This window comes from Lathamus discolor, chromosome 9 (genome assembly GCF_037157495.1).
Source record: "Lathamus discolor isolate bLatDis1 chromosome 9, bLatDis1.hap1, whole genome shotgun sequence".
Classification (NCBI taxonomy): domain Eukaryota; kingdom Metazoa; phylum Chordata; class Aves; order Psittaciformes; family Psittacidae; genus Lathamus; species Lathamus discolor.
The window spans coordinates 3,593,255-3,618,100 of NC_088892.1; the positions used below are offsets into that span (position 1 = coordinate 3,593,255).

Below are 24,846 nucleotides of genomic sequence, written 5' to 3' on the forward strand. Positions count from 1 at the left end.
AAAAGTGCCTTTGCGGACTGCTGGCTTACTGATAAGAAGGAAAAACCCACTACCACAGGCAAATTTCAATCTGCTGAGAACATATGCAGGTCTCCACAGGTGACGTGCTGAAAGCTGGATTTCCTCTCACTTTTCCCATTGTGCCCAGGTCTCCAGTCTGGGCCTTGCTGTCTGTGCATCTCCAGCCTGCGCCTTGCTGTCTGTGCATCTCCAGCCTGCCTTCATCCCCACAGCCTCCCCACCCCACTCCACCCTGTGCTCCCCTCTCCTTACCTTTCCCTTAAATCCTTTCCACCATGAATGGAAGATCCCTCCTGCAAACAGCCACAAGAAAAAGTGTGAGCCAAAGACAGCACTTCAGGTTGCTTCCTACAGAGAAAAATACCTGTCCCAGCAGGAGCCTGACCCCTCCAAAGTGCCTGAAGAGTCTTGCTTGGTGTGAAGCAGAGAGAAGATGCTGAGAGAGAAATCTGGCTTCTCTGAAGTTGGTAGTAAAATCAGTTTTGACTTTAGCAGGTCTGGATGTTCCCCCGGAAGAAATGTTTCTTCCTTTGAGTTTCGTACAGCACTCATCAGCCCTCAAGAGCAGGGTAAATAACAAATAATAATCACAGGGATTTTTCTTCTTCTTTTCCTTTTTTTTTTTTTTTAAATCTCTCTTTGGCTTCTTCAGGAGCTTTGCAACAGGCACAGGGCAAACAAGACTATTGCTAAAGGCAGGAGGTTTTGCTGTGCTGGTGGAAGGGCTAGACACCAGCATCTCAGCTCCCCTCACACCCAGGCTTTGGCTTGACTCTCACCTGTAATGGGGGACAGCAGAACACTTCTCTGTTCATCACTGACAGTTCATCAAAAGGCAGTGGCTTAAGTTTCCAGGTGATGATGGGATTGCACAGAGCAGGGCTATGAGCAAAAAAGCAACTGCATGGCCCCGCTTCGCACTGTGGCTCTCCTTGTCTGCCCTGGTCCGGGGCTGCAGCAGAGCCAGCATGGAGGTGATTGCTTCCTGCATCCATCACCCATGGCAGACTTGGGTCTTCATCCCCTTGGCAGTGAATGACATAGGAAGGGAAGTGAGGAACCACAGCAATTCTCAGGTGTGGACCTGGGCTGAGGTGCAGGCAGGAGGCAGGGCAATCACGTTTCAGACTGTAAGCAGAGCACATTTTCACCCACCAGCCGCCAAGGAGGAAGCAGCCTGGAACCGGGAGCTGTTACGACGATGATAGTACGTCTTTTCCCCTTGCAGAATCACTTTCCTGACCACAATCACACTTTAATGTTAAATTGGAGGTGGTGCGAGCTCTCGATTTCACAGCACTGCTGCATTAGTATGCAAGTATGAAGCATGCATAGAAATGCTCTCGCTTGCAAAGAGCACTTGGATAACAACGCTAAGGAGGGGAGTGGTACAGATCTATTAATTGAACTGTTTTTGTTTATTTCCACTTTATTCTTGCTCAAAGCTGGGTTTGCAGAAAAGTCTAAAAGCTGCTAAACCATGGAGCATTCAACCCCCCCTTGATGTGTACATAGCTGGCGAGAGCAAACACAGCCTTTATTATTGTTTCCTTTGTCTTCCCACCCTTCATTCTTTCTTATTTGTTGTGTCTGATCTCCTGCTAAAAGGGCTGTCTCTTGCTCCATATTGCTACAAATCTGAATACAGGGAACCCTTTCAATCTTTAAAGAAGTCCCTGAATGTTGCCTTAGTAGAAATAATAAATAATAACTTTGAGAGTTTGTATTCAGCTCTGCTGAACATGTGTTTGCTTGTTTGCTTTTTAAAACAAAGCTTATTTTCATGCCCCATGGAGGTAGATTTCTTTCAAATGCCCCCGGAGCCTTTCCTTTCCATCTGCCCTTCCACCTACCCGCTCCCCCCTCTCCCTGCTGTGTCCTTCTCCCCAGGCTGTTCACAGGGGGCCTTTCCAAACGGCTTCTTTCCCTCTCAACAGCTTTCTCAGCTCTGATCCCATCTATGGCCACCTCTGTACTTTGCCAACTGGGATCTCATAATTTCTTCACTCTCAGTACTCATCCTTCTCCCTGCAAGTTCCCTTTTCTATTCACTGTAGAGTTCCAGCTCCTGGGGACTTTGGGAGGTGCCTGGAGGCTGCACAAAGGATGCTGCTGCACAAAGGATGCTGCTACCCCACCAAACCCACATGGTTTGGGTTCATCCTGGCTCTGCGGGTCAGCTCAGCCTCCGCCTATGACCCTGCTGCCTTGAGAAGGGAAGTCCAGCTGGGCTCCTCCAGGCTGGGCAGCTTTTAAGTCACTGTTTCATTCCATGTTTCCTTCTATGTCCCGAAGAGAGCACTGACATTTTTGCAGCTTGAGATGTTGCAAATCAGCTCGGCTCCCGAGAGGACCAGGCTTTCTGCGGGGGTCGGTGTTTTGAAATGTGAGGACAGGCGGCCAAATACTTTGGTCCGTGCATCATCCCACCCTTCCCTGCTATGGGTTACTGCCATTCTGCACAGCATATGCCGATGCTTTCCAGTTCTGCCCTGTGTCAGCCAAGGGTCCTTGGGAGATGAGTGTGAGGGATAGGGCAGCCCCTCCATCCCCCCCGTTACTCTGTAACTCAGAGCATCTCAAGACAAAGAGGATGCTGAGAGGACACAGCATCCTCTTCTGCCGGGACCACTGCGGGTACCACGGCTTGAACACGCCGAAATAGCCAAACTATGTGCATCCTCCAGCCAGTGTGACTGATGGAGTATGCAGTGTGGTGGGGATGCAGCATGGTGAGGTGGTGCTGGGGGGGAAGAAGGGGATGGGGATGTAGAGAAACCAGCTGTTGCTGTTTCTTATAAGCAGCGGGTGAAAAACCCCTCTGTTTTTCCTAAGTGGGAACATTTGCCTTTAATGAGCCTAAGAGTTTTGGGGTTTTGTTTTTTCTTTTGCTCTTTCTTCTCATTTTAAGGAAAGTGGCGAATGAATGAAGGTTCTTTTCTAATAAATAAAATACCAGACAGATCTGAAGGTGTCAGTTTAACATCCCTGCCCCTGTGCAGTCACTACCAGCACTGCTCGCTCCCAGCAGTGAGTACAGAGCCTCGCACTGGCTGCTAATCTGGACCGAGTCCTCTTTCCCCATCTCTGGTCATAATGCTTCTTTGCTCCCTTTCTCCTCCCCAGGCTCCTGAGCATCTCCCACTTCCTGGACTCCTCATCAGATACCCCCCAGCAAGCAGTACCGCAGCCCCCACTCCAGCCATACCAGAGCACCCCTGATACCATGCCTCTCCATCACACCTAAGGGACCCTCCAAACTGGGGAGGATTTTAAGTACATGACAGAAATTAAACCAGCATGGTTGCATTCAGTCTGCTTTCCTGTAGTTAAAATGTATGGTGGATCTATTTATTTTCATGTTGTGTTTTTGCCACATAAACTTGGGTCATTTTAGTTTATGCTGTAGCCTTTTCAATGTATTTATGCATTAAAGCTGACCACAAAGTTGCTGGCCAGCAGCATGGGAACATGATTCTGTATGGGAACAGATATGCTAGATCTGACCAGAAAGCAGACTTTTCGGTCCACAAGCAATACCAATATTTATTCTGGTTTTCCATAAAAAGATAAAATTTACAGGAAAATAAAAATTCCAATAAAATTCTTTCAACATGAACCAAAAGTTTGTTTTAGTAAAAGAAAATACTTTGGTCTAGCTTCAGGCAAAAGCTCAATTTCAGTGGTATCAGAGCATGTTAATGAGTACCAATAGAACAAGTACACATGACATAAAAAAAAAATCATCTCTTTTCCTATCACACAAAATTGAGAGCGTGAACCAAGAGAACAACTCCAGCATGATTCACACTGCGCACCAGTGGGATGCCAAGGGGGGCAAACATGTGGCAAGGAGAGAGTTGCTCCAGGGTAGCTCCAGGATCTGACTGGATCCACCACCCCATCCCGAGCGGAGGGCAGATGCTGCAGTAGGGTACAGCTTGCGTGATGGACCGCTTGCTTGGAAATCTCTGGCCCAATTTTGTTCACACTGTTCACACTCTGCCAGAGGGTGTTGAGGTCCCACACACCCCTCTTCATGCTCCTCTGTCAACCCCTCATCTCCCAGGGCTTCGGCCAGAGGGTTTCCAGCCAGCCTGAGGTCTGATACTGAATCCAGACCCAGCCAGCAGCTGAGGATGGGGCAGTCCCACCAGTGGGCTCCTGCACAAGAGAATTTTGTGGCATGCCCAGAGTGCCTTTAGCAAATGGTAAGCTTCAGGACTGAGCACAGCCACATATTCAAAGTGAGTGCTTAATGATTAAGCCTGACCTCCAAAGGAAGGGGCACGATACATTTCAAAACTGCATTAACTGTGGCATATTGAAATATTGGTGTTATTTTCAGGGACTGATTCATTTCAGACCAAAGTTGCAGCTCTTGGCTTATTGAAATTTTCGTCTGATGATAACACGTCTTCGGTCCAGGATACTTCTTTGTTGGAGTTCAATCTTTCTTTTGGATCAGGGCATAGACCAAAATCTATCTGTGTGCCTCCAGTTACAGCTTCCATCACATTTCCTTTCCATGCCCTTGCTAGGTCACCACAACTCTATTACCTTACATAGCAAGGACAAGTCACTTTTATATGAAGAGATTTAAACACTAAGCAAGACACTAACCAAGACAGACTTTGAAACCCCTGGCTCTGAGGTAGTTCAGCTCTGGATTAAGTGTAAATTTGGTGAATTCTAAACTGACTTCCCAGCATGGCTTGGGACAGTGATGGAGTCCCTTTAATGACACAAAACATTTCCTTACCTTGTTCACTCTACAACCCTATTCTTGCTAGTCTATTTGATATTTTATCCAGTAATATATGTTCGTAGAAGTATCATCTATTCTTAAAACACATGCTAGCTGGATGTCTGAATTAGAGAGCCAAAGTCTAATTTTGGAAGTGAGAGGGCCACCCCGAGTGCCCAAAGCCATGTCTGAAACAGTTGGAGTTCATGAAGATGTTGGAGGGTGCCATGCTGTGTTTAATACTGCACAGTGGGTCTTGGCCCTGTGAACGCAATTGTCCAGCAAAAGGGTTCAGTGGGCGTCAGGGTGGTCACAACCAAGCATAGGTATGGTCCAGCTCATGTCCTCATCACTGCCTGCGAGTAACCATCAGAGCATCACCTCCACATTAGTCACAGGAGCCTGAACGTGTACCCCATGTCAGAGCTGGTCCAGACTTCCAGACCACCGTGTCTATGCTACTGGCTGGTATGCAGTTACTCACACAAAAGAAGGCAATATTATGTTAGTTCCAAAGAGAAGCAGCTCTTTGGGAAAGCTCATATGTATCTGAGGTTTCCAGCTGGACATTATTTTTTATGTGCTCCCAATGCCTGTTGCACAACAGCAGCAACTTGGGCTGGCAATGGCTGGTCAGACCCTTCCCGATCCCACGCCAGCCCTGAGGCACCACAGACAATACAGCCCACCGGGGTTTATCATCAAGGGAAAACACTGGACTGTGTTCAAGCAACACAGAGGCCTTTCTAAGAAACAATTATTATTATGGACAACAGCTGGGCTCAGAGGAGAGCTTTGCCCGCAGAATTCAGGGGGAGTTGCTCTACCAGACTGCCATTATTTCGTGCCAGATTGATCTTTCAGTTGGAAATAGGAAGAAATGAAAGCTCAGCAGACGGCGCGGTGACATTCCCTGTGAAACCTTGCAGAGGGAAATTCTCTATTTAGTGGTCATCCTTACACCTTCACCCACAGAGACCACACCAGCTCATGTCAAGCTTTTGGAGACAGACTGGGGGAGCGATGGCATCTCGTGTTCGGCAGCCTTTCCTGCCTCTTTGGTTCAAACTGGTGTTTGCCTTCCCATCACTCTACCCATGTGCTCAGCCCCGTTTCTCAGACTATTTGTGGAATGAAATATAGTTGCTATCATGGTTTACATGCTAGGAGCGAGGGAATGAAAAAATGCGAGGTGGGGAGGGAGGGAAGCGAGAAGGAAACAAAGACAGCATTGTTATCTCTTCCAAAAAACTGCAGACACTTATTCAAGGCAGAATGACTAGTTGGGGTTGTGGTTTGCTTTTACATATGTGTTTAACCTCGTGAAATAGTCAACAGCCTGGAAAGAAAACACCACACTCAAAGGCAGAGGCTGCCCAAGGATCCCAAACCCTCTGCCTGATTTTCCAATTTGGGGTGCTTGGCTGGAGCCCATCCTCAATCCCTGGGATGTGACGGCTTCTGGATTCAGTGGGGGGAAATCATCCCTCACCCCCAGACAAAGGCATCTTCACGCTGTCCAGTGGGAGCAGTATATTGGGCTTATCAGGCTCCTGTATTGCCTGTTCCTAGCAGATGCTGCAAGATGATTTGTCATTCAAATCTTGACATGCTTCACTCCAGCCAAGCAGCCACAAGAGCCAGAAATGGGGGGGCTAAAAGAAAGAGAAGAAGAGAGAAGGAAAGAAGGAAAGAAAGAGAGAAGGGAAGAAGGGAAGAAAGGAAGAAAGGGAGAAAGAAAGAGAGAGAGAGAAAGAAAGAGAGGAAGGAAGGAAGGAAGGAGGGAGGGAAGGAAGGAAGGAAGGAAGGAAGGAAGGAAGGAAGGAAGGGAGGGAGGGAGGGAGGGAGGAAATAAGGAAGGAAGGAAGGAAGGAAGGAAGGAAGGAAGGAAGGAAGGAAGGAAGGAAGGAAGGAAGGAAAGAAGAGAAAAAATGCAGCAGAAAAACACACATTCTGCAACACTGAAATGTGAAAGAGGGAGTGAGCAGGCTGTGCTGCCGTGCCAACTTTCCAGGGTTTAGAGCACAAGCTTTTCTGTGGTACCACCGCTCATGATTAAATTTGCCTGACACTTCCCATCAGGAGGCTCTGCAGTCACTCGTGCAGAGCTTTGCCAGACTTGAATCAATTGGGCTGAAATTTCCCATGTTTGGTATCTGCCTGAGGCAGAAGCCAAGGAAACAATTCACTCAACACAGCACAGCCATTTCTGAGAGCACGGGTACAGCAAAACACCATGCATTGCTATTAAAAAAAGGAGAAAACAACTCAATTTCTGATTATATTTATTTTATCTTATTGAGTTCTTGCTTTCCTGTGACATGGAACAGATGCTCAGTGTTTTCCAAGAAGCAGCACTGGTTGCAGAGATATGTCTTTTGCTTTTTCTGTGGAAATCTGCCCCAAATTTGATTGATTTGCCTCTGAAAGAATAATTAAAAAAGAAACAAAAACACTTTAGGGCTCAGCCACGGGTACCTCCCTTGCCATGGAGCCCACTCTGCCCTTTCCTACCCCTTGGCACTGCACTGGCTGCAGGAGGGTTCAGAAGCCAGATCTGGGGACCTGGAGTGGAGAGCAGGTAGCAGGGAATAATGAAAACAGGACTGGGAACATCATATGAATAGTGCGTATTGTAGGGGTGAGAGTAGTGAGAGGAGTGTCTGAGACTTGGACCCCATCAGGGAAATATGGCAGGAGGTGAATGCTTTCAGAGCAGAGCTTGGGCAGGCAGAAGGCCCTGAAGAGGGGACCTGATCTGGGTGCTGACAGGATTGGTACGGGATTGCTACAGACCCCTACAAGGCATCCCAGGTGGAGGGAAAGCACATGGAGACAGCTAATGCACCTTTTTGAGTGTAATCACATTAACCAAAGTGACTGATCAGAGGGTGCTGCTCATTTTTTTCCTTTCTCTGTCACACAACCCATACTAAGAGCTATATTTAGCTTTCTGATTGCTAACTACAGGGTGTCAGTGGCTTCTTTTTTCCCCTCCAGTGATTCAGCCAAGTGCAATTGTCCGTTCAAGTGAAAATAGGAGAATTTAGACACAGCACAGAGGGGTGCAGGACCCATCCCCTCTGCAGCCCTGACTGCACCCCTTGCCTTGCAGAGGAGCTGTGGACTCTGCCTGGCTCCTGTTTCACTCCCGCTGGTGCTGGAGCCCCCCGCTTTGAGGCTGATGATCACAGGCTTGGCTCTGAGCCTCCTGCATGGACATGGTGCCATGTGGCTCAGTCCTCTGCACTGTGGTGACAATGATGGGGACGACACTGACAGTGTCAGCTGGAGGTGCTGCCAGAGGTGCAGAGCAGGGCTCTGGAGTCATTCTCCGTTGTTTCGATGAGAAATTCTGTCCCGAACTTGAGGAAATCCTCGCTAACTAAATTTTCATAGAAAACATCATGTTTCCACAAAAGGTTTTGATTTCCATGCATCAGCATTTTTGAACAACAACAAAAAAATAATACCCTGCTTTGTTGAAAAATTCCCCTTCCATAGAATGGAAATCACCAGCTCCTCCGCCTGCCCTTCCTGGGTGGAAACCCCACAGAGCTAAGATGGGAGGGCTGGGCTGCTTCCTGCCCTTTGCATGCCCCACATCGGGGACTGGAGACCTAAAGCCATCACATCAGAGATTGCCTAATTGCTTTACCCTCATTAATACTTGCTAGGAATGCCCAGCAAACCCCTGAACCACAGAAGCACTGGATTGCAGTGCTTGAGGGAGAGCAACTTCAGCTTGAATAAGCAGCTTACGTGCTGGGACCATATAGGGCAGTGGCCATTTACTCGTTTTAATCTGGATCCAGGAAAGAGCGAGGCAGGCAAAGGAGTGACTCCATGTCTTACACACACTGGGAAAATAAAAAAGGACAGAAATGCCTGCCCATCAGATTTCCCCCCTCCCTTTCCTGCCCCTTCTGCAGCTGGGGAAACCGCTGCAGCTTCGGAGGCCGTTTGGAGCCGGCTGTGTGGACGCAGGCTTTTGGAAACGTGCAATTACATCCACAGGCGTCTCCTTGTAGCTTAAGCAGGTTTAATATTACAGGCAGGCACAGGAAATCTTGGCCCTTTTTTCTCTACTTTCTTAAATTATTTTTTAAACGCGCTCCCAGTAAAGTTAATGAATCACTCCCCAAAACGAGGCTTTTATTAGGGTCTGCAATTCGGCACAGATTTCTTTGCCTTTCCTGCGGCAGAAAGATGCCAACTAAATACAAATACTTGGTTTTAAACCTATTGCTATTGCTCTATTAGGGTTTTATCCCCACACGATTTAAAAAAATAAATGAACAAACCCCATTTTCTTTTTGTTTAGGGTGGTCACAAAGTCCTCTCCTACAGACAGGTCACTGCTGTAAGGCTCTCCTCTGCTGTGGTCCTGTTAGTCTTTACCAGCTCCCGCTTATCCAACAACCCACCTAAGGTTGTTGGCGTGTTGTTGCTGCAGGCTGAGCCCACCCTGCAGCATCCCATGGGATTCCTCCTGCTCATGTCGTTGGACAGAGATATTACCTCTCCTGGTCCCACAGCCCCATTCCCATGAGGGACATCACCCTTAATCTCTGTTGTTTCAGCCAGTTTTTGCTGTCTGCCTGCAGCGGTAAACAGAACACAGCCCAGCCTTCTGGTCTTTGAAGAGGTGGGAAAGCCATCACCAAAGGTTGCCACTACCTCCCGGTTTGCAATAACATGATTTCTTTGGAAAATCTGAATAAGAATCATGTTAGTTTTATTTAAAATGAGAAAAAAAACCCCAAGTTTCCCCTTTCCCCCTCTCCCCAGCTGCATACCAGCAGCCAGCAGGTGTGTGTCAATCCGCCGGCCTCAGAGATTTACAACCTGTTCCAGGATTTCTCAGCCAGGCTTCGGTTGTGGAAGCATTTTCTGCTCACAAACAAAGGAGCTGTAGTGAGGGGGCCCCAAGGGACACAACAACCGGAGATGAAAACACAAATGCATCCTTCCCTAATGCGATTAAAACATAAAAACCCCACTGAAGCAGTGGTGTCCGGATGGCCAAGGGGATGACTTAGGGCTTTTTGGTGCTTTTTGGCCTTCTCCACCCAGCTGCTCCCTCCTGAGCACAGGGGTGCAGAGGGAGATGGGGGGTCATGTCCCTGCTTGCCACTGCTGCTGGTGGCTGGAGGAGCCTGGCCGAGCCCCACTTCCCCCTGGCCTCCCATCACGCAGCCGCTGCCAAGCGCCACGCACGGCCAGCGCCCCGATTCCCGAATCTCAGCAGTTTCTGTTAAAAATAGATCAAAGCTGTGGTCAAGGAAAAGCCACAGGAAGTGGCTTGGCCTGCCTTGGTCCCTCGCTCCTCTACCCCACACTTCAGCACAGGCTGAAGAGCAGAAGTCACTGCTGAGGTTGATGTCCACAAGGAGAGGAGGACTGTCTCCTTCCTCTGCACCCACTCATGCCGCATCCACATGCGGGTTCCCCAGCTTTGCTCTCGCAGTTTTTTCTCTCCTGGCTTTGCCCTTGTTCAGCCAACTTTCAGGAGAAGACACGGGCAATGCCTTCAACACTTTATTACTGCGACCCTTCTTTTGGGAGCAATTTGAAGCAAGTAGAGGAAGAAAATCACAGGTGTCTGACAGAGGGAGAACGGTCACACACAAAGATGCAGGGCAAACCCAGAAGCATTAGGGTGAGAACGAGTCAGGGAAATCTTAGCTTAGACAAACACAAATGACGTACGAGTGAGATAATTGGGCTGGAGGTTCCCCTGCCAAAGGAAATACTGGAAGTCCCACTCACTGGACTTAGTTAGAACTAGACAGGATGAAACCTCAGGGGGACCCGCTGAGGACGTGCCTGCTTTGGCAGGAGCTGCTGACCAACAGTAGCTCCTGTCCCCATGGCCCTGCCACGTGTAACGAGGTGACACCATGGCCTGACAGATGTGGATGCCAGCCCTTTGACCAGCCCCCCTGCACTCAGAGCTGTGGGTTCAGGTTTGACCCTATCATCGTGCAGCAGGCAGCTGCTTCCAGATGAACATCAATGACAGAGAAGTCTCCTGGTCCCTGGTGAGCCCAGCAGCCTCCCATGAGCTGCTCACCAGCCCTCTTCGGCAGCAGTCTCTGCTGGTGGTACTCAAGTGTGAAAGGAAACGCATGACAAAGAGCTGGAAGAACACACTGGGAGAGCTACTGCAAATCAAGGAGCCAAAATTCCTGTTTCCCGTATGGGTTCTGAATGAGCACCCTGGTACATTGCTTGGGAGCATAAATTCCTCTTGCCCTGAGCATCAACTGGTCCAACAGCTCCAGAAGAGCTGCAAACTGAGCAGAGTCTCAGCATCACAAGCGTACGATGATCTCTGGAGATTGTCAAAGAGGAGCCTGAGCCACCGATGCAAAACCACTCCCCTCTCCTTCTTCCCACCCATGGCTGGACCCTGTTATCTGACGCCCTGAAGCACCAGCCCCGGTATTCCCCGAACAAGCAGAGCTTTGTCCAATATGTTTACTGCAGCCAAGAGATTAAACCAAAGGAAACAAAGCAGCTCAAAGGCTTAGAGCTGTGACTCATGCAGAGGGCTTCCCAGGCCGTCTTCACTCGGCACATTGCTCTGTCCCAGATGAAAAATTACTGAGTCAAAATAAATAAATAAAAGTCAGTAAATCTCGTGCAGCAGAGATGGTGAGTGATCGAGGAACAGAAAAACCTGTTCAAACAGAGCAGAGTATTCTAGGCAGAAAACTCAGTGTCACGTTCCTGAGCTGAGAGGGGACACTATGGACGGAGGAAGAGAAATAAATATACATTTCCCAAGTACGTGACACAGCCTCCAGAAAGCATCAGCTGGTGGTGGTGAGGTTTGCTCTTCAGCCTGCCATGCCAAGGTGCTGGGGAGCCAGGCAGATAGCAAAGGTGTGCTCAGACACACTCGGATGAGCGTGTTCTCATTGCAGTTTGTGACTACCTGTCACTGCAGAAGAGCCTCCAGGGGACTTAGTCCTTTGTCTTCTGTCAGCCAGAAGATGGGGGAATATTTGGTGACCTTTGTGCTGTGCTTGGAGCTGTTTCTATAGGGCAGCAGACTCAGCAGGATAAGCAGGACTCTACTCTGTCCCCTCTGGACCTTGGACTCACAAGGAACCAGGCTCTCCAAGTGGGAACAGCATCTGATTGCTGGTCCAGCATAGATTGTTAGGCAGATGAAGGATGGCGTGAAGCTGAAGATAAACCTGCTTTGCAGCCAGGGGTTAAATGGACATAAACCTTCTGCAGCATTCAGGGCCATCTCCTGCAAAGCCCATCTCCACTCCAGTTACCACACATGCACCCCACACTGAGCATGAGAAACACATGGAAGGTGGAAGAAAAACCTACAGTGGAGCCCCGTGAACCTGAAGCTGTTATGCTGTAAACAGCTGAAAGCTTCTCTTTGCCCAAGGTGACTTTCTTTCCCCTCAGTCTTAGACACAGCTGACAGAGAGAACTGTGGTCTCTGGAAGAGGGCTGGAGAGAGAAAGAAGCTATCAGCAGAAGGAAGCGGTTGCAGCAATAGCGAGCATTAAGGCACTAATGAGACAAGAGTAGAGCTGGCCTGTCTCACACAGAAGGTTGGACTGTGTAATCTAATGGTCCCTTTGGCCTTACAATTTGTGAAACTGTTTCATTCTGGTAGATAGTTGGCTCTGGCTTTAAATCATCCTTTGCAATCCAACAGCAAAAAGCTGGGAAAAACAAGACTTTTGGAACTGCACCAAAAAGCTGCTGGAGTAATTTCTGATAGCATCATTGGGCCAAACCCCGCAGCCCCGCTGACTGATGGTGAGGTTTTGATTTCAGCCTGGCTCCCTGGAGAGCAGGGGATTTGCCCCTGCACGCACGGACAGCGCGGTCTGGGATCTTGAGAGAGGAATTTAGCAAGCAGCCCCTCAGTTGAAATGCATGTATTGATGGGATGGGACGGAGGCACTTTCCTTGCCCGAACCTGGCCCCACTGCCCTGACAGTTGGAGTAATAGAGTCCAGCCCTTCAGGCCACAGGCCAGCCAAGTGTATTGTTTTAAGACGATCAACTGTTGCCTGGCTCTTTCCCCCCGCTGACTGGCGTAACAAAGCCTCTGCGAGAGCACACAGGGCAGTGTGTGTGCGCGGGCTGAAAGGGAAGGGGAACTCGGAAGTGGGCTCTTGATCATCTTTTCTGGTCTCAGGGCTCCTTGTTTGGATGCCAAGACAAACAAATAAATCATATTCAAAGGCATCTGCCCACAATAGTGCTGAAGTCAGAAAAACATAAAAGAGAGGAGCTGAGATCAGGGGTCAGGATTCCTCTTAGACACAACAGCTTTGCCCAGTGCTTTCATTTCGTTTTACTGCCTCTTCTGCTGCTGTTCAGGCAAGAGTGATTATTTATTTTGTAGCCTTTCTTTGGCCTGTTTTTCCAATAGGAATCTGTGATATGCTTACACAATTCCCTGGCACAGCTTGGCGTGGGGACTGTGCTGCGGCCAGCCTTTCCAGCCCTTTGTAGAGTGCTTACGCACCAATGGTGAGCCAGTGTGCGTGAGATCCATCCTCCTTTCAGAAGCACCTTTCCTCCAGTTGCTTGCCAAATTGTTTTGCATGGGGCTCGATTTAGCCGTCACAAGAAGGCAGTCACTTCCGTGACAGGTATTTAAAAGTAACTGCATTTAGCAACCTGGAGCAGAACACAAAACACAGAGACAGGGATTTCTCTGGGAGATGCTATTTTTACCATGGGTAAGATTTAATGAGGACAATGCTAAGTGTCTTTTTCCTGGAGAAAGAAAAGTCATAATAGTCTCTTTAAAACCAAGAAGTGACTATTTGATATTAACATCTCTGCACAAGGAGCCTGGTTTGCTGCTGATCAGAAGATAAAGTGGCTGCCAGCAACTCTCTGAGGCTGATGGACCCTCCTTGGTGGTCACAGAATCACAGAATCACAGAATCCCAAGGGTTGGAAGGGACCTCAAAAGATCATCTAGTCCAACCCCCCTGCAAGAGCAGGGTAGCCTACAGTACATCACACAGGAACTTGTCCAGGCGGGCCTTGAATATCTCCAGTGTAGGAGACTCCACAACCCCCCTGGGCAACCTGTTCCAGTGCTCTGTCACTCTTACAGTAAAGAAGTTCTTCCTGATGTTAACGTGGAACTTCCTATGTTCCAGTTTACACCCATTGCCCCTTGTCCTATCACTGGATATCACTGAAAAAAGCCTAGCTCCATCATCCTGACACCTACCCTTCACATATTTGTAAACATTGATGAGGTCACCCCTCAGTCTCCTCTTCTCCAAGCTAAAGAGACCCAGCTCCCTCAGCCTCTCCTCATAAGGGAGATGTTCCACTCCCTTAATCATCTTTGTGGCTCTGCGCTGGACTCCTTCAAGCAATTCCCTGTCCTTCTTGAACAGAGGGGCCCAGAACTGGACGCAATATTCCAGATGCGGCCTCACCAAGGCTGAGTAGAGGGGGAGGAGAACCTCTCTTGACCTACTAACCACTCCCTTTCTAATGCACCCTAAGATGCCATTTGCCTTCTTGGCCACAAGAGCACATTGCTGGCTCATGGTCATCCTCCTATCCACCAGGACCCCCAGGTCCCTTTCCCCTTCACTACTTTCCAGCAGGTCAACCCCCAACCTGTACTGGTACATGGGGTTGTTCTTCCCCAGATGCAAGACTCTACACTTGCCCTTGTTAAATTTCATCAAGTTTCTCCCCGCCCAACTCTCCAGCCTGTCCAGGTCTCGCTGAATGGCAGCACAGTCCTCTGGTGTGTCAGCCACTCCTCCCAGTTTTGTGTCATCAGCAAACTTGCTGAGGGTGCACTCAGTTCCCTCATCCAGGTCATTGATGAAAATATTAAACAGCACCGGTCCCAGCACCGACCCCTGAGGAACTCCACTAGTCACAGACCTCCAGCTAGATTCTGCGCCATTGACCACAACTCTCTGCCTTCTTCCTTTCAACCAGTTCTCGATCCACCTCACTACTTGATCGTCTCCAGTGCTCAGACTGGTTCCACTCAGCCCCAAGGCCCCACTGATCCTGGATGGTGGGGACCAGGAAACCCAGCCTTAGGGTGCTGGCAGGGTTTCAGAAGGGGCCTGCTGGGCCAAGGGAGGGGGTCAGGTTTGTCCTTGCCAGGCGGGCGGCAGTGGCAACAAAGAGAAATTCAGCATGTCAGCTCTCAGCCCCAGATTCCAAGTTTGCAAGGGCTTTTCCGCAAGGGGCTCAAGGAAATGAGCTAGGAGAAATCAGCTAGGTCATTCCTCATTGCTCGGAGAAGCCAACAGCACCTAATTGGGAACTGATCTCAGCTGTTTGTTTGCCAGGACTCAGACCAAAAAAAGCTCCATTTGAATTAAAAAAAGAGCAAAAAAGCAATTTCCTTCCCCTGATAGTTTGGGTTGTTTCTTAATGTTATTTTAATGTAGGTCTGTTTGGTGTTTATTTGCAGCTTAAGGTGGTGGAAAACAAGCTGTGTGCCAGCGCTGGTGCTAGATGGAGCTGGGCATCTGCTGGATATGAACTCTGCTAATGGCACCTATTTGGAGAAGTGCAATGCTTGCACCTGAGCTTGATTTCCTTCTAGTGGAACCCATAGTCCATACACTGAACAGCCGTGAGGGAAAGTGCTCCCAGCAACCAAAGGGTTGCTTGGAAAGTGTTGGCTTTGTGTTTCTGCTGCTTCCCATGCTAGCCAAGGCTTGTGCCCTTTGGCCATCTCCCTGCCTGGATGCCAGAGCGTTCCTGGCAGCCACGGTAATGAACAAGGAGTAGAGAGTAACTTGCCTTCTTCTCCCAATTTTCAGGCAAATTATTACTCATGCAAAAATCTGACAGACTTTTGGGACCTGTGAACGTTTTAATAAATCCCCGGTGACTGTCTCGCTATTCACAAAGAGCGAGTAACAGGATCCCATAAATCACAGCAAAACAAACTCAGCACTTTGGGTCAGGGAAATATTGAGAAATCCGTGGGTTTTACCCTAATCCTCCCATGGCAGGGGCCCTGGAAATGCTTTTTTTTTTTTTGCATCCTTCTGGCTTTGACACTAACTTCCTATTCCAGCTGACATCTTGCCAGGCTCCGCAGCATGTACGGGCATTCGAGGTCCAGCTCAGCGCAGTGGGGAGCAGGGGAAGCTCCCCTGGGATGCGATAAGCCTGGCGCTCATCCCAGCCAGAGACGAGTTTGCCCCATGCCTCATCTTCTGGGCTTACACCTACCAGGCCCCTCTGCACAGCAACCGGCAGGCTGCTTCTACGGGCACTGAGAAGCATAAGGGTTTGTCTGTGGTGCTGCTTTCTGCTTTAGACTTGGACTTTTGGCTGCTGACTTCAGGACATCACCCTATATAGACCCTGCTGTTCCAGCGAGTGGGGCTTTGAATGTGCCCCCAGCAATGAGGCCTTTCATCTTCTGTTGCATCTTTGTTTTGCAGAGAGATGGGATTTGGGTTTCTTTCTTTCTTCTAATTTTTTTCACCAGCAATCCGTCAGAGTGCTGAACTCGCTGAGGTTTAGGGTGGCTGCAATCCTGTGGTGGCTCTTCAGGCCCCCGGCTAATAATACAGGCTGTCTTTGGCAAGTGTGGAGGCAACACATGGCAGAAAGGCTGCCCTTCCCACAGCGGAGGAGAGAGGAGTCAGCCCCAATGTGTGGTCCTGACTTGTCAGCAAACCAGTCCTAGACCTCCTACCTGACAGGAACATCTGCTGGCCAGAGAAGCCATGGTCCTGGCGGCACTGCGGAGGGATGGTGCCATCCAGGCAGGGGGAAAACCATCCAAAAACAATGGCAAAGGAAGGAATGGGACGGAACAGAGCACGACCGAAAAAGGGAAAGAAGAGACAGGAAAGGGCCAGCTACCCTGGTGCTCTGGATTTCCTGCTTGCAAAGCCAAATTTCTGAAGGGGGACTATGAGATGGATGAAGTAACTGGCTGATGGAGATGCAGAGCCCAGGCAGATGCCTCCAGCAAACCTCTCCTGCCCCACTTGTGTTGTGCTGGCAACCACAGGACATAGCTGGCCATCCTTCTCCTGGGATGGACACAGCTCTGCAAGACCCATGCTCTGCCCGTCCAGCACTTCTGAAGTGCAGACACTCAGTGGAAAGGCCTGAGGGTTTTCCATTGTGTGTGATAGGACTAAAACACCATCAGCAGCTTTGCTTATTCTGAACCAGATTTCTGTTTAGGAAAGGCTTGATGATCCAGGAATCGGGAGACTGCTGTGCACTCTGACCAGCTTACCTCACCCCAGCTCCCTCCCCACACCATTTGGTCTCTCATCATGCACTAATCCATTGGTGACTTCAGCTGCAATTGGCTGCAGTCTGGCATCAATAAACTGAAACATTTATTGCACAGTTTAAATCTAATGCAGATTATAGCAACCCAGCTAGTTTTTAATGCCTGAGCCGGGAAGCAGCTCTAGGAGCTCCTGCTTTGCAGGTTGGAGGCTCTTCCCCACTGCTGGAGCTCCATTCCAGCCCTTGGTCTGAGTGTCTGGTCCTGACCTGCTGCCCCCACCTCCTTCATCACCCACCCAGTGTCCCCCCATTAGCTACATCAGGTCTGTGAGTCGGGTTCCATCTGTGGAAGGAGGGAGGTTTTCTTAATACCTGTGACATCCAAATCCTGCTGTGGAGCTTTGGGTTGAAGGTCAGTCCTTATCCCAGGATCTGAAGTGAAATCACTGAATTGTTCACAATGGCTGCACCAGAGTCAGGAAATCTGATTTGCAATAATAAAGTGTTCCTTTAAGAAACATTTTCTTAGAAGTCATTATTGAAGTTTAAAGCAGGGGCCAGGGTGCAAGGGGGCTTTAATGTTGGATTTTGCATTTATTTTGCTGGCTACTGACGTTTAACCCTTGTGAGGGTAAACACCAGCTCCACTTGGTGGCTGGGCCTTGGTGGTCCCATTGGCAGGGCTTGCGTCAGCCAGGGCTTGCTCTTGCCAAAGTGGCCTCCAGAGGCAAGCTTTACAGCTCCCTTCTTTCTGCCCTGAGGGTTGACTAAGGAAAGCCTGCCTGGAAGACCTACACAGCCTTCCCCAACGTTGCGGATGTGGGTCCCTCTCTGCCCAAAGAGCAGTGAGGTAAATCGCGTGCACAGCGTAAGTACAGTCGCCTTTCAGTGAATCCAATGAGACATAAATGGCAAATGCCTCGTTTTCTCCTGATTTAAATAATGTATTGGAGAAGCACTTCACTGGCATTTCAGAAAAGGAAGGCGGGGGGGAATAAAGACCTTGTCAAGCCCTGTCAGCCCCTGCCAGCAGCAGCCTGGCAGAGCCCACCCCACTTTGAGCAGCCTGTGCAGGGGGTGAGGGCAGCACCAGCCAGGGGAGGCACACACAGCACTGGGGATGGATGGTGGCCAGGAGGAAAATGAATGGGGAACTATTGGGTTTCTCATGGACACCCACTTACTCTGCCACCGCTCCAGCGATTTCGGAGCTCCTCAGATCTGATTAGGCTCTCCATTACTGTCTGCCGCGTGCTTGCATGCCAGGAATCACTTAACAGGGACCGGCTGGAGTGCCTCTGCGGAGGGAAGGGGGTGCCTTCGGTCCGCCCCTCTGCCCCCCCGGCAGGGTATTACTATCAGAAATATCAGACGTTTCGACTCAAATTAAAGTCAGGTTAAATATCTCAGATGCAAAAATTCCACATGGTTCCAGATGGAAAGCGGTTCCTCAGCTTCATAGCGAGCAAAATAAATAAGAAACCTTTCAGACCTGTGCCTGCCCCTCTGCCAGGAAGAGACTGGGAGCCCCCGCTGAACTTGAGAACTTTGAAGTTGTAATTTGGCTGGACTAATGCAAAGCATGACACACTCTATTGGAGTATAAATAGCATATTGGTGAAGTGCACAGTGGTAAATACATTGTAATGATAGTAACCAAAGCAGAACCATGTGTGCATGCACACGGATTGCACACGATGGCACACACACAGAGCACGGAGGCACACACAACGGCAGCGCAGGATCCCTGCAAACTCCGATGGCCCCGTGCACCTCACATGCATCTCCATGGACCAGACAACAGTGTGCTAGCAATTAAACCAAGCAGCACAACAGGAGGGGAAGAGCTTTAGCCACAGCGGGGATGGGTTGATTTAGGGTTTCTTTGTGTGTTCTTTGTAATCTGTCCAGACACATATTTCAGGACACAAGACTCAACATCTGCGTGATGCTCCAGAGGGACCACAGGGACACTGCCACCGCTGATCACTTTCAGGAACACCAACAGATCTGTCCCAAGCAGCTATGGAGCAGGTGGATTTTGGTAGGATGCACCCAGGCCATGCAGCGAGCTGATAGCCATGCTGTGGCAACTGCTTGCTGAGGGCCAGCAGCCCAAGAAGCCCAGCCCCATGGTGTGCCGTAGCCTGCCGGCATGGAGACCCTGCTGTGGGATGCCTCACTGCTGAGCCTGCCCTACTGCGCCATCCTGACCCGTGTTCCCGACTCATGTACTCACAGCTGTGGCATGTGAGAAGTAATCTCTGCAGGGGACCCCTTCCTCTGCCGAGCCGTGGCGTGAGGCTGCTCCCATGGCACTCACAGGGTTGCCAGGCCTGAGCTTTAAAAGGAAAGAGAGAACGCTGCTGGCGGCAGTGCCGAGCCCAAATCACACTCTGCAGCTTTACACAGCCCGAGCTGTGCCAGATCCCACGAAAGTGGATATGCCCATATCTCCCACAGCCTCTCAGGCTCATCCGTGCATCGGGCCCAAGCCCTAAATTCAGCTCTGGTTCCAAATCCATCCCAAATCAGATGTATTTGCAGAGTTGGGGGTTTGCCCTAACCCTATTGCTACGAGACCAGGAGTCCTGAAGGTGTCATTGCCATCCAGACCAGCATCTCCAAGGAAAGGTTTAGCATCCCCCTGGTCAGGGTCCTTGCAAACAGCTCCTCAGCTAGCTCAGACAGAACCCCATCATGTCCCTGGTATTTCCTACTGGGAATTTGCACCCTTCTCCCCTTTCTGTCTCTGCTCTCTCACGTTGCTCCACAGTCCTCCAGCTTTCTGTGCTGTTTCTAACCTTGCCCTTTGGTTGCCGCATGGTTTTCATTTCTGTGTTTAAACCTCACCAGGGCTGGGCCATCCCCGTGCTCTGCTGTTGTTTGGGTTGGTGGTATTGACTTTTCTGTCTTGCCCTTCTTGTCTTAATTTAGCGTCTGCTTCTCTCTCAGGTTAATCAGTGGATTAGCTGCAGCTCTCCCTCCCTCTCTCCTAAATCCTCATCCTTCATCACGAATCTAGGAAACAAACCAGACCAGGTACTTTTCCGTGCAGGCAGCCAAACTATTTGCTTTCCTATCAGCCAGCCTCTCCCACACCATTCTCTAAGCCCTTCTGACCGCGGGACACCCACTTCTCTGCAGACGCCTCTGCCTACCCACCGCCCCCTGCTCTGCCTGGACCTGCTGCCTGCCCATCCTGGGCTCCCTGGCAGGGCTGTCCCGGGGCATGAAGAAACCACAACAGGACCCGAACGTCCCAGATCTCACCCGGGTGCCGCCTCGTTCTGCTCTGCTGTCTCCCCGCTCCTGCCTGCGCTGCCTCTTCCTCCTGGGGCTGCTTGCGGATTCCCTGTCCCTGAGATCATCATCCTGGCCAGGGGAGTGATCGCACAGAGCTGACATCCCGCTCCCACAGACATCCCGCCTCCGCTCCCAAGAGCCATCACTGTCCCGATGCCCTTCATTCCTACCCACTGGGGTCCCTCGGTTCTTGGAGCAGCTCATTCCCTGCTTCATATCTTCCCGCTCTGGGCTGGAGTTGTTTGGCTCTGACCTGTGAATGACCCTGAGAGATACCCAGTATCTCAGGCCAGTGGGATGCTGTCAGAGCAATCCATCCTCCCAGCTCCAGAGAGGGAAGGGAGCAGCTGATAGCTGTCATGCACCTGAAGTTTCAAGACCCTTAATATTTTCTGCTTTAATCAGCAGCTTCCAGTGCTGGCTGAAAGCAAGATAAACTCTGTCAACCCTGCTGCAGGTGGGCAACTGAAAGAAGGTTCTCTGAAATAAAACCTTGAGCCACTGCAGAAAGGTGTCTGGATCCCAGGAAACACCATTTCCTTGAACAGTGGTGCTAAATGGAGGGCGCAACTGTGTCTGGTTCAGCTCTGCCTCTGTCCCTGCCATCTGAATGTCCCTGATGCTAAAGAGCCAGTTTCAGGTGCTGGGGAACCTGTAGCCTCAGCAGAGTCCGGTAGCACAGGTCAGATGCAGACTTCCTGTTGCAAAGGAACGGAATGCCATGCAAGTGCCCTGCTCACATGGCATTGACTGGGAAGCTCTTGCACTCCTGACACGACACTGGGGCTGTGGCCCCTGGTTTCCCCATGCAGGCTCACAGCTCTGCCAGCCATGTCCTGTGCAGCAGAAGATGGCAGTGGTGCTTGAAGGGCTTCGGCCGCTTTCACCTTCTCATGCAGGGAGCTGGGTCGGAGATGTGGTGTGCTGACCCTTCCCCTCTCCTCGTGTCCTAACTCTATGGCTCTCCTGCCAAACCTTGAAGGCTCCAGTTCTTCCTGTTTGTGGTCTATCATCCTGTAGACCACAGAGCAAAGGGCACCGCAGCAGCAAACCCTCATCAGAGGGAGAAAAGAAACCTCCTTAGGAGGTCAGGGCCCTATTGTGATGGGCACTGAAAATCCAGGGAGAGCCACATAGCCTGCACCCACCCAAGAAGATCCGGCCAGCAGCAGCAGGACCGGGAGGAGCCCAAGACTACCCTATCCCCAGTGGCCATGGGAACAGCTCTCCAGATGGGTGCTGGTGGAGGCAGGAGTAAACCCTTCACCCAGCACTTCCAGATCCACGCGTGCCAAGCACAGAGATGGGTCATTCAGCAGGTCCCAGGGGCTGGCATGGTGTGGGCCAGTGGTGACTGACTGTGGCCACCTGCCAGCACTGTATCAGCACCCAGAAAATGTGCTGCCTCTGGACTTTGGTGGATATTTGGATGCTTCTCACCTACCTGCCTGTGGTCGGGCAGCCTGAGAACCCCTTCCCATTGCACTGAGCTTGGCCATGATGTCCAAGCTGCAGAATAGCAAGGGTGAGGAGGAGAGCCGAGCCGAGCTGAACCAAGGAGAGGGGTTGTCATGTGAAGAAACAATTCCAGCAGCTCATATCTATGACCCAACTTTTCAGCTCAACCGCTCCTGCCAAAGCAGTGCTTCCAAAGCTGCAGCTCCCTGATAAAACCTAATACCATCGCCCATAAATTGTATTAAATAAACAGCAGCTGCAGATCAAGGTATATTCATCAAGGGCTTCCTCAATTTTTTTCTTTTTATGAATGGTTGAAGACTCAGAGATGCCGTTTGCCAATAGTCTGTCAACGGAGCCTGCATTTAAAATCAATTTGGTAATTACAACTCCAACTCAGAGCCACAAATCAAAAGAGAAACTTCAGCCCTTCAGGATGTTTTGGACCATTAGGGAGCTGGTAATTACGCACCCCAGCCGGGCATTAATTTAAGGCCCTGGTGGAAAAGTGATGGTGTGAATTTGAGACAGGAAACTGACTGCAAGGAATTTCAAAGGTTGGGAGGCGTGCTGTCAGTCTGTTTACAACCACCTAGCTTAACATGGTTAAAATCTGCGAGGGAACACTTGCTGAACCCAGGACTGCCATTGTGTTGGTTTATTTTTCCTTGTGAAAGAGGCTGCTTTTCTGTCGGCAAGGAATAAATGAGGAAAATATATATAACCTCTGTTTACATAGGATCTACACTGTTTGTACTGTGCTACTCCAGGTCACTTGGATCCGAGTGTGATGAACGGTGTGTATGTGTGCAGACATAGATATATGGATATAGACAGAGAGGAAGGTTTGACAGAACCAGCCAAGGGAGCACAGCTTTAATTCTGCTAGCAGCAAGTTTGACTGCAAAACACCATTGCACCCCCTCCCCTTAACATGTCAGGAGAAGACCTGGAGGCTGAGCATCCCTTCTCACTGCACAGCAGAGCACAGCCCTGCTTTGCTCAAGCCTGGTTTTCTGGCAGCATCCTCTGGCTCATGTAGCATGTGCTGTGTCCCCAGTGACTCCTGCTTCCGAGGAGGAGGTCAGCCAGCTGTACCTGGCCAAATACCCTGTGTTACAACATGGGGAGTAAGGGGCTCCCCCCTCAACTGCTACAGCCAACCTCAGGGCTGCAGCATCAGGTCTTGCTATTCCTGTAGAACTGGATAATGTTCAGTAGCTGTAAATGTTATTAATGGTCATAAAATGATCCGGTTCTTCAGAATATCCTGTTTCACTGGTTGTCTCAGAGATCTCCTGCAGGCTGGTCCCAGAGCCCCATTTGTCTGGACTCTGAAGTATCATGTCTCCTTCAGGAGAGCTGCAGAGATGGTTAAGCTCTAGGGACCAGCAGAAGGATAAGGCTGGATTTTGGACAACAGGGAAGGAGAAGCCCCTGGCCTTCCTGGCCCAGTCTGGTCTGCCTGTTCCCAGCCCAGCTGGGGCTGTAAGGGCTCCATTCCCTGTGACGAAATGCCTAGCACAAACCCAGGACCCTCCTGTGACCCATGCACTGAATGCGGGGCCTCAGTGCCTACAGCAAGCATCAGGGAAGGTGCAGAAAATCCAACAACTAACGGGCATCTCAAGAGGTCAGAATCACTCTTCTGCCCCGCTCTTCCTTGGCAGACGCTGTGTTTTCCCTCTGCTTACATGGCTCAAAAGCAAAGCCAGCTCTGACTGCCGCAACAGCTTTACTCTGGAACAAACAGAGCAATTGGGCAAACACAAAAAAGAAAAACTGGGAGTTTGACATTCAGGATTTAAATCCTTTCATTTTAAGTTGCTAAGAACAATGAGCTAATGGCTTTGTAATCCAGGGTTTTGGGGTTCTTGTGCCTCTTGTGTCTCTGCCTCTGCCCTCCCCTCAGCAGCTCCATCAGGCTCCGAGGGGGACGCTGCTGGCCCCGGCATAAAAGCTTCCTCCTGTAAATAATGAAGTAATGAAGTAAGGATGTGTCTCGTAGCAGTCCATTAAATGGATGCGTCCAGGCTGCCGGAGGAGCTTTGATGACTCGGGCGCTCAGAAGACGGAGCCACAGCAAACAGGCTGATTAAATATAAACCCAGCTCCAGTAGTGCAGTGCGAGGGGCTAAGGCAGACAAAGCTGCCCTGCAGACAGTGCTCCAGCTCTGGCACAGGGGGCATGAGGTGCAGAGGAATGTTTTTACATGCTGCATTTACGGCAGGAGTGAACCTGCAGAGCCGAGTCTGTGTGATGGTGGGCAGCCCGGTGCTCCGGAAGAAGGAACTCATGGGGTTGGCTGCTTGTAATCACAGAGGTAAGACAGTGCCCCTGAAAGCAGCCCAAGGGATGGCAGGGAGGGAGGGACTCCCAACACGAGGATGCCATTCCTGGAGTCAGGGCCCCTAGGTGTGAAGGGGGAGATGAGGTCTGCAGGAAGCTCCTTCATGCCAGGAAGCTTCTTCCCTATTATCCAGCCTGTTTTCCCTTTCCTAGGCATATCCCTCAGCCTTGCACAGTGTTCCTGCTCCCTGCTTGATGCTTGCACCCTCCACGCTGTACAGAGCATCCTTTCATCTCCCCTTCTCTCACAGCTGTGGCTTGCCAAGACAGACAGATTTAGCTCTTTAAATCTTTCCTTGTGAGTCAATCTGTTGCAGTGTGATGTCTCAGGGCTCCCCATTTTCTTCTCAGGTTGAAGCAGGGCCACCCTGGTAAGGACCAATCCTGGGACCAGGCATGGGCTGCATGCGAGCTTCCAGGGCTGGGGCCAGTCCATGCTGCCCACCGAGGGCCCATGAGCATCCCTGCCCAGCACACTGCTCCCCAGCCGGCCCCGTATGCTCTCAGCTGCAGAGCTCCACGCCTGCTGCACAGAGAGAGGTGGCTGCTGCCACACTGCCCCGAGCAAAAGTGCTGCCACAGGTTCCCTTCAGTTAAATGTCACTTTGGAAAACACCACGCACCTCGCAGGAGAAGCACAGAGCTATTTTCTACCACAGACATGTCAATGCTTGGCGTTTCCTGTGACTTTCCCTGCGTCCCCCCA

General features: G+C 50.3%; 1 long non-coding RNA gene across 2 annotated transcripts; it reads right to left on the reverse strand.

Moving 5' to 3' along the window:
- Nucleotides 1-7,076: 7,076 nt before the first annotated feature.
- Nucleotides 7,077-20,374, reverse strand: LOC136019407 (uncharacterized). Of its 2 annotated transcripts, none has more exons than XR_010614863.1 (4): nucleotides 20,300-20,374; nucleotides 18,211-18,381; nucleotides 17,399-17,510; nucleotides 7,077-7,191 (listed from the first exon to the last, which is right to left on the reverse strand). It is a non-coding gene; the product is annotated as an uncharacterized LOC136019407 (long non-coding RNA). The 2 variants fall into 2 exon arrangements; XR_010614864.1 differs by lacking the exon at nucleotides 7,077-7,191 and adding an exon at nucleotides 12,854-13,438.
- Nucleotides 20,375-24,846: the final 4,472 nt, after the last annotated feature.